This window comes from Saimiri boliviensis, chromosome 10 (assembly GCF_048565385.1).
Source record: "Saimiri boliviensis isolate mSaiBol1 chromosome 10, mSaiBol1.pri, whole genome shotgun sequence".
NCBI classification, from domain to species: domain Eukaryota; kingdom Metazoa; phylum Chordata; class Mammalia; order Primates; family Cebidae; genus Saimiri; species Saimiri boliviensis.
In genome coordinates this window covers 192,572-199,895 of record NC_133458.1, presented here as the reverse complement: position 1 = coordinate 199,895, position 7,324 = coordinate 192,572, and the positions used below count along the sequence as shown (strand labels likewise).

At 47.0% G+C, this 7,324-nt stretch overlaps 1 pseudogene; it reads left to right on the top strand.

Annotated features, from left to right (window-relative positions):
* Positions 1 to 545: 545 nt before the first annotated feature.
* On the top strand, positions 546 to 1,415 carry LOC120363170 (cobalamin trafficking protein CblD pseudogene; annotated as a pseudogene).
* Positions 1,416 to 7,324: the final 5,909 nt, after the last annotated feature.

Genomic DNA, 7,324 nt, shown 5'->3' with positions numbered 1-7,324 from the left:
CCTTGGAGGGAGTGATGTCTGTTTTCCCTCTGGATCCTAGAGGGTATCCTAAAGGGTGTTGCCAGCCCCTCTTCTTCTCTTCATCCCCAATGAAAAGAACTTGATGATGTTTGCTCCTGACCGTAATTGCCACATGTCCCACCCCATACTGGCGAGCCTGTGTCCAGGGTGACATGTATTCAGCAGCCAGTGTGGCACAGGCAACCACTGTATGACATCCTCCCACTGGCCAGGATGTCCTGGCACCCCCCACATGCCTGTCTGTCTCATTCTTTTGCACCCCAAAGAAGAGAGAGGACCAAAGGTTCTCCACTTAGTTACACCATGTCAGAGCTTTCTGGAGGCAGGAACATCTTCAGTGGAGATACATCTTCTAGTGACAAAAGCACTGAAATGCCTTCCTGAAAATTCTCAGTAAAAAGTAAGGATTCAGGCCACTATTTAACAGCAAAAGAGTCAGGTTCTGGGACAGCTGGAGGCAGTGGTGGTAACTGGAATAACTTTCCAAAGGGAAGCTGTTTTGCGAACGGTCCTTTCCAGTAGAGATGGCCAATATGCTTTCGAACAGTGCCAGACTGGCTTCCTATTGCCCAGGATTTTGCTCTTTTTTTTTTTTTTTTTTTTTTTTTTTTTTTTTTTTTTTTGAGATGGAGTTTCACTCTCGTTACCCAGGCTGGAGTGCAATGGCGCAATCTCAGCTCACTGCAACCTCTGCCTCCTGGGCTCAGGCAATTCTCCTGCCTCAGCCTCCTGAGTAGCTGGGATTACAGGCATGCGCCACTATGCCCAGCTAATTTTTTGTATTTTTAGTAGAGATGGGGTTTCACCATGTTGACCATGATGGTCTCGATCTCTTGACCTTGTGATCCACCTGCCTCGGCCTCCCAAAGTGCTGAGATTACAGGCTTGAGCCACCGCGCCCGGCCGATTTGTTCTTTAGTTAAAAGGGTTGTCAACTGCAAAGACTTTTCAACTGCAGGATCATCGGGTTCTGAAGAGTCTCATGTGGCCTCTGCACTTCCAGATACATACTTTCAAACACTGTGGCCTGATGAAACTATGGGACCATTTGGACCTCAACATAGAGGTTCCAGCTTCCTGGGAACATAGGTTTTGATTGTCACCTCAATGGGACTGGTTCACTGAAGAAAGCCTGGTCCATAAAACTTTGCCTGATATTCTAGCAGAATCTTTATCAGGTGAAAGACAGGTTTGTGATGGCACAACGTGTGAATGAATTTTAGGGTAATGAGGCACCTGTTGAACACAAAATTAACAGCACAGAAACTTTGAAAGTGCCAGAGTAGAGTGTGCAATACAGATATGCCCAGAATTGCTGCAAGAGATTTTGAATCACTGCTTCCAGAAGTTGCTAATAGCAAACTAATGATTCTGACTGTAACACAAAAAACTAAGAATGATATGATTGGTTAGAACGAAGAAGTAGCAATTGAAAGAAGTTCTTTTAGACAGTGGTGCCAACGAAATTTGCTATGCTCTTCAAGCTGAGGGATATTGGGCTGACTTTACTGACACATCATCTGGTTTGACATTTTTTGGGCAAATATACAAACAACAATCTTTTTGAGACAGATGAAGGCTACTGACATTTAGGATTCTCTGTCAATGACCTTGAATGCTATAAAGTGATTTGTCATAGTCTCTGGGGTGTCCATGTAGTTGTGGGAAGTGTCTTCACTAATGCAACACCAGGCAGCAGTATTATGAAGAAATCAAGTGGAAATTATCAGAAATGTCCATTTATTTGCTGCATTATTTGTATGTAATATTTGGGTTGAACTATAAAGACTATGAGACTAAAGTTTTTAAAAGATACTTATTTCTAAGTATTTATTTCAACATTTATGAATTCACAACATTGGCAAATGATTTGTGATTTTAAAATTGCAAACGTTTATTATTCATATTATCATTGAATACATGTTTAGCATATCCACATTGTATAGAATGTGGTAATTAGCCTGTAACCAGGGTATGATCTACTATGGTTATTTCTCCCCTTTATTTGGAAAAAGCCTCAGTATTAATTACTTTCTTTCAAAAATAAATCACACGTTCGGTTATGAAAAAAAGGTAAGGATTCCTGAGTCAGAATTCTGAAACCTGCATACTGTGGCTGACGTTGTACTAGTATCACTCATTCCTCATTTGCAAGTATGCATGATGCGTGTGAAAATCCCATCTTCCCAAGACAGGTGTGACAAGATTGATCTGTCTCATTGTGGGAGAGTTTCAGGTACAAAGTATATGACAAAATCCTGGTTCCATTTCAGCACAGAGCAGGTTGAACACGTGGCCATGGGAGGATTTAGAAGGGAAGAAACGTTCAGGAATTTCTGAGACAAAAGTGCAGAAATGAGGAAACCCGTCTACATGCATATCTATTTCTGTGTGAATATGAAGTCTGTTGAGGGGCATCAGACTATTCAGAGAAGCAGTAATACTTTTTAAGACGGCAGTGTACACCGCTTGCCCTCACTGTGTCCTTGGGCGCAGCAATGAGTGGGAAAGGGACTCGGATGTCCTGTGATTTCCTTCCTTGCTGGGCTCATGCCACTGCTCCTTAATCTGTCCTCCATATAATTGTTAAATTATTTCCTTTAAGAGCCCTCAATAAATTGTTTTACCATCTTTAAAACATGCATTTCCTGCATCAATTGTAAAAAATAGGAAAGAAATGGGACCGATGAGAAGTGATGTAACTCAGTCCTCCAGTTGCTGGGGTTCTTATTAACCTTTTGCACGGCGCTGAACTTCAGGCTGAGTTATGGGTGCCGGTTCCTCACTCTGGACCTATTATATCCACTGTCTTATTTCGGTGCCCACACCTATTTTATGAGTGAAAAGCAAGGACAAAATTAGGATGATGCTCTCTGTATTGCAGCTGGAGGCGGAATGGGGTTTTACACAGAATCCATCGTGTGAGATGTCTGTTGCTTGATATCACTTGGTATGTTAGGAGACTTCACGTTGGTTCAATCGGCTCCAAGTTTCTTAGTCCATGATTCCTTGCTGGGCTCCAGCGAATTTTTGGCCTCTTTTAGAGAAGCACCTGGGTTGCGGTGCATTTGAGCATTTTTGTAGGAATTGGAGTGGAAGTGCAGCCACTTGCATTTCTGAATGGCCACATGAAGCCCAAGGTGAAAGCAATTTTACCACTGGTGGAGAATGATCATCTCAGACCACATCCCCCAAGGGCTGCCCCACTTCCTCCAACATTCCAAGTTCCCTCCTTCACTTTGTGCACATGAGAGCCGCCTGGGCCTGGCTGGGCTCATGGGTGGGGTCAGGGAGATGGGTTGTCATGGGCACAGCTCTGAGGTCTCCCTTCAGCCTGCAGCCCCCACATCTGTCTGCTCTGCTCACTCCCCGCGGCCTCCAGGCTGTCATCTGTTGTTTGAGGTTGGAGTTCCTCATTTTCTGGGTTGCCAGGCAGGGTGTCAGTCCATTGAGCCAGGAGCAGATCCCCCAGCACAGGATGGCAGTTTCTCATGACATCAGGGACTGGCCTGGCTTCGAAGGCATGGCTGGCAGTGGCGGGGCTGTGTTTGTGGGACATGGAAGCTGGGGCATGGGGAACCCTTCAGCAGGCATGTTCCAGTTGCTCTGGTGAGAGGTGACAAGGTCACACCAGGGGAATGGGAGTAGGTGGGTGTGGCAGGGAGGGCATAGAGCAAGAGAAGAGTTACATTGGAGAGAGAGAAAGGCTTTGTGATTCAGGCATCTGAAAGGTCAGAAGAGCCACGTAGAGTGAGAGGGACAAAGAGGAGAGGCTCTCTCCATCCATGGGACCCCTGATGGAGAACAGAATTGCACCATAGGTGCCTGGGCAGGGACCATTGCAAAAGGAAGTCAGCTTAGGGGAGCCTGTGGCTGAAGAATGATTCCAGCATGGGGGTACAGAGGCTAACATTTCTTGCTGTGGGTGATTTAATGTTGGGCCTCAGTATTTCACCTCCCCACCCCTGGAAGAGCATGACACATCCGCATCCTCACCAGGGCCCGAGGGAGGGTAGATGGACTTATCCATCCCAGAGGTGTTGCTTGTGGCTGGGCGACTTGCTTATGCCAACGAGACTTTAACAGACATGGTACAAGCAGATGCCTGAACTGTGTGGGCCCTGCTAGGCCTGCCCTCTAATGCTCTTGATTTTTCCCATGAGATGGGCATGCCCCAGAGAACCATGGCTCCAGCTGCAGGAGGAGAGGCATGTGGAGCACACGTGGTTCCAACTCTCAGCCCGGAGCCAAGCCCAGACTAGATCAGCCTAAGCCAAGCCAAGCCGCAGGTGCAGGAGTGAAAAGCAAATGCTGACTGCCTGTGACATTGACTTTCAAAGGGGCGTGTCCTGTGATGCACCTCAACCCAACAACAATGAAGGTGTTTCTCTGTCAGTCAGATGGGAAATAATTATCTACAACATGCTGGGGAGGTGGAGTGATTTGAGTAGATTTGCTCCCTGCTTTCAAGGGGTGTCTTTTCCAGAGGGGCAGACAGAGGATGGATGCATACATGTAAATTATTCTATTGGCTGGTGCAGCAGTCATTGCAGTTTTTGCCGTTAATAGCAATGGGGGAAAAAAAGCAGGGAGGAGCCGGTGCTGCAGTTCATTAAAAGTAATGGAAAACCCATGATGACTTCTGCATCAACTAATAGAATAATCACAGGGCTGCAAAACGTGGCAGTGGGGAAGTTCCGAGTGCTGGGATAGCGTCTGGATTCCTGAAGTCAGGAGATAGTGGTTGGCGACCTACCCAGGGTTAGTCCAAGGGAGGGATATTTCAGTGGAGATGCCAAGCATAAATGGCGATTAGAAAAGGAAACCCAGGTGGTGAGGGGGGAAGTGTTTTCGGCACAGAGATCAGCCTGTGGAAAGGCCCGGGGGTGCGAGTATACCATGTGTTCATCCACCCGAGGGGCGACCAGCAGGCTGGAGCTGAGCAGGCCAAGAGGAGGATGGGAGCCTGGGAAAGGCGCCCAGGCAGAGGCACAGAGGGGCAGAGGCCCAGAGTCAGGCCTGAGCCTGCGTGGTTTGAGGAACTGACAGAGGCCAGTCCAGCAGAAAAGAAACAGCCAAGGGAGACCACGAGGCCAGGGCAGAGAGTGGGGCCGCGCTGGGCACGTGGGCTGTGATGGGAGCTGCTGTTTGTGCTCCGGTGATGGGAATGAGCTGAAAGATTTTAAGGAGGGGAGTCACATTTGGGGTTAATGTGTACTCTGGGAACCTCAGCAAAGTAAATTCATAGTTTGAATGTTCATAAGACTTTAACGCAGATAGAGAGAAAGAAGGTTCTTTCCATAGCTGTGATTAGATCATATTAAAAATATAGCTACATTTTAAAATGTCATTTCAAATTGTGTATTTCCATCTGACATTGGATAGAAGTAGATTGCAAGGTTCATGGAAAGTAGAAAAGTTAACTGACTTGCAAGAATATAAAAGACACATCAATTTGAAAGCAAAACGTTTATTCATTTACTTTTGCTGTGGTTTTGTTGACTGCAGAATTCCATGAGAAGGGATTGTTCAGGAAGGTCCTGAAGCTGGAGACCCAGGAGGAGCTGGTGGGGCTGTTGTTTAAGCCTGAGGGTCGTGGAGGTGGAGACATGGGGAGGAGCAGTTCTTTTTGTAGTTTGAGGGAGATGCAGCTACGTACCTGGGCAGGAGCAGCTCTTACTTTACTTTGGGGTCAGACGGCTGTGGACCTGGGCAGGAGCAGTTCTTTGTGTTGTTTGAGGGCCACGCAGCTGGGGATCTGGCAGGAGCAGTTCTTTTTGTCCTTTGAGGGCCAGGCAGCTGTGGACATGGGCAGGAGCAGTTTTGTTTGTTGCTTGAGGGCTGCACAGCTGCAGACCTGGGCAGGAGCAATTATTTTTGTTGTTTGAGGGCCACACGGTTGTGCACCTGGGCAGGAGCAGTTCTTTTTGCATTTTGAGGACCACACAGCTGGGGACCTTGGCAGGAGGAGTTCTTACTTTAGTTTGAGGGCCACACAGTTGTGGAACTGGGCAGGAGCATTTCTTAGTTTACTTTAATGCCACACAGCTGTGGATCTGAGCAGGAGCAGTTGTTTTTGCATTGTGAGGACCACCGAGCTGGGGATCTGGGAAGGAGGAGTTCTTACTTTTGTTTGAGGGCCACACAGCTGTGGACCTGGGCAGGAACAGTTCTTGCGTTACTTTGGGGCCACACAGCTGTGGACCTGGGTGGGAGCAGTTCTTTTTGCAGTTTGAGAGCCACACAGCTGGGGGTCTTGGCAGGAGCAGTTACTACTTTAGAGAACCTGACAGCTGTACACCTGGCAGGAGCAGTTCTTTGTGTTGTTTGAGTGCCGCACAGCTGCCGACCTGGGCAGGAGGCATCTTACTTTGGTCCATGCAGATGGGGTTCTGTGCAGATGTGGTTCTCACCTTAGGTTGATGGCCACAGCTGGATACCTGGGCAGGAGTAGTTCTTACTTTAGTTTGAGGGCTGCACAACTGAGGACTTGGGCAGGAGGGTTCTTACTTTATTTTGAGAGCTGGGCAGCTAGGGACTTGGGCAGCAATGGTTCTTTCTTTAGTTTTAGGGCTGCACAGCTGGGGACCTGGGCAGGAGTGGTGCTTATTTTAGTTTGAGGGCTGCGGAGCCTCAGACTTGGGCAGGAGCAGTTCTTTCTTTAGTTTGAGGACCGTGCAGTTGAGTACCAGGACAGGAGTGGTTCTTACTTTAGTTCGAGGGGGCAGGAGCGGTTTTTGCTTTAGTTAGAGTCAGAGATTCCAGAGAATCCAGTGCTGCTGTTGTAGAGTAAGGACAGGTTAGCTGGAATCCTTGGGAGGAGTCAGTGATGCTGTTATGTCTGAGGTTCTTGGAGCTAAACATGGAGCCAAAGTTGGGAAGGAGAGAGAGAGTCACAGAAGGGCACCTGAAACTGTAGATGTAACTGCACACCAAGCAAGCTAAGCCTGGGAGTGTCTCAGTCCTTGGTATTAATGCTTTCTTTTTTCTTCTACACAGTTGGGATTTATTTTCCGTCTGACACGACAAAAAGACCCAGATCAATATCCTCAGGAATTGAAAAGCTTAAAAAAACTAAATGATGTTGGCAATAATAATAATAGTAGAAATTTAACCAGGATTACCTTGACTGATAGAGACAAAATCACACATACACACAATATGTCTTTTCAATAGTTAGTAAAATAAAAATAAATAGAAAAATAGGTCCAAGTAAAGCTCTATAAGGTTGTTTCATGGAGAAGGGGTGAAGGACAGAGGTGAATCTGAGAGTTGCTGCTGATGGACACATGGAGAATGGACC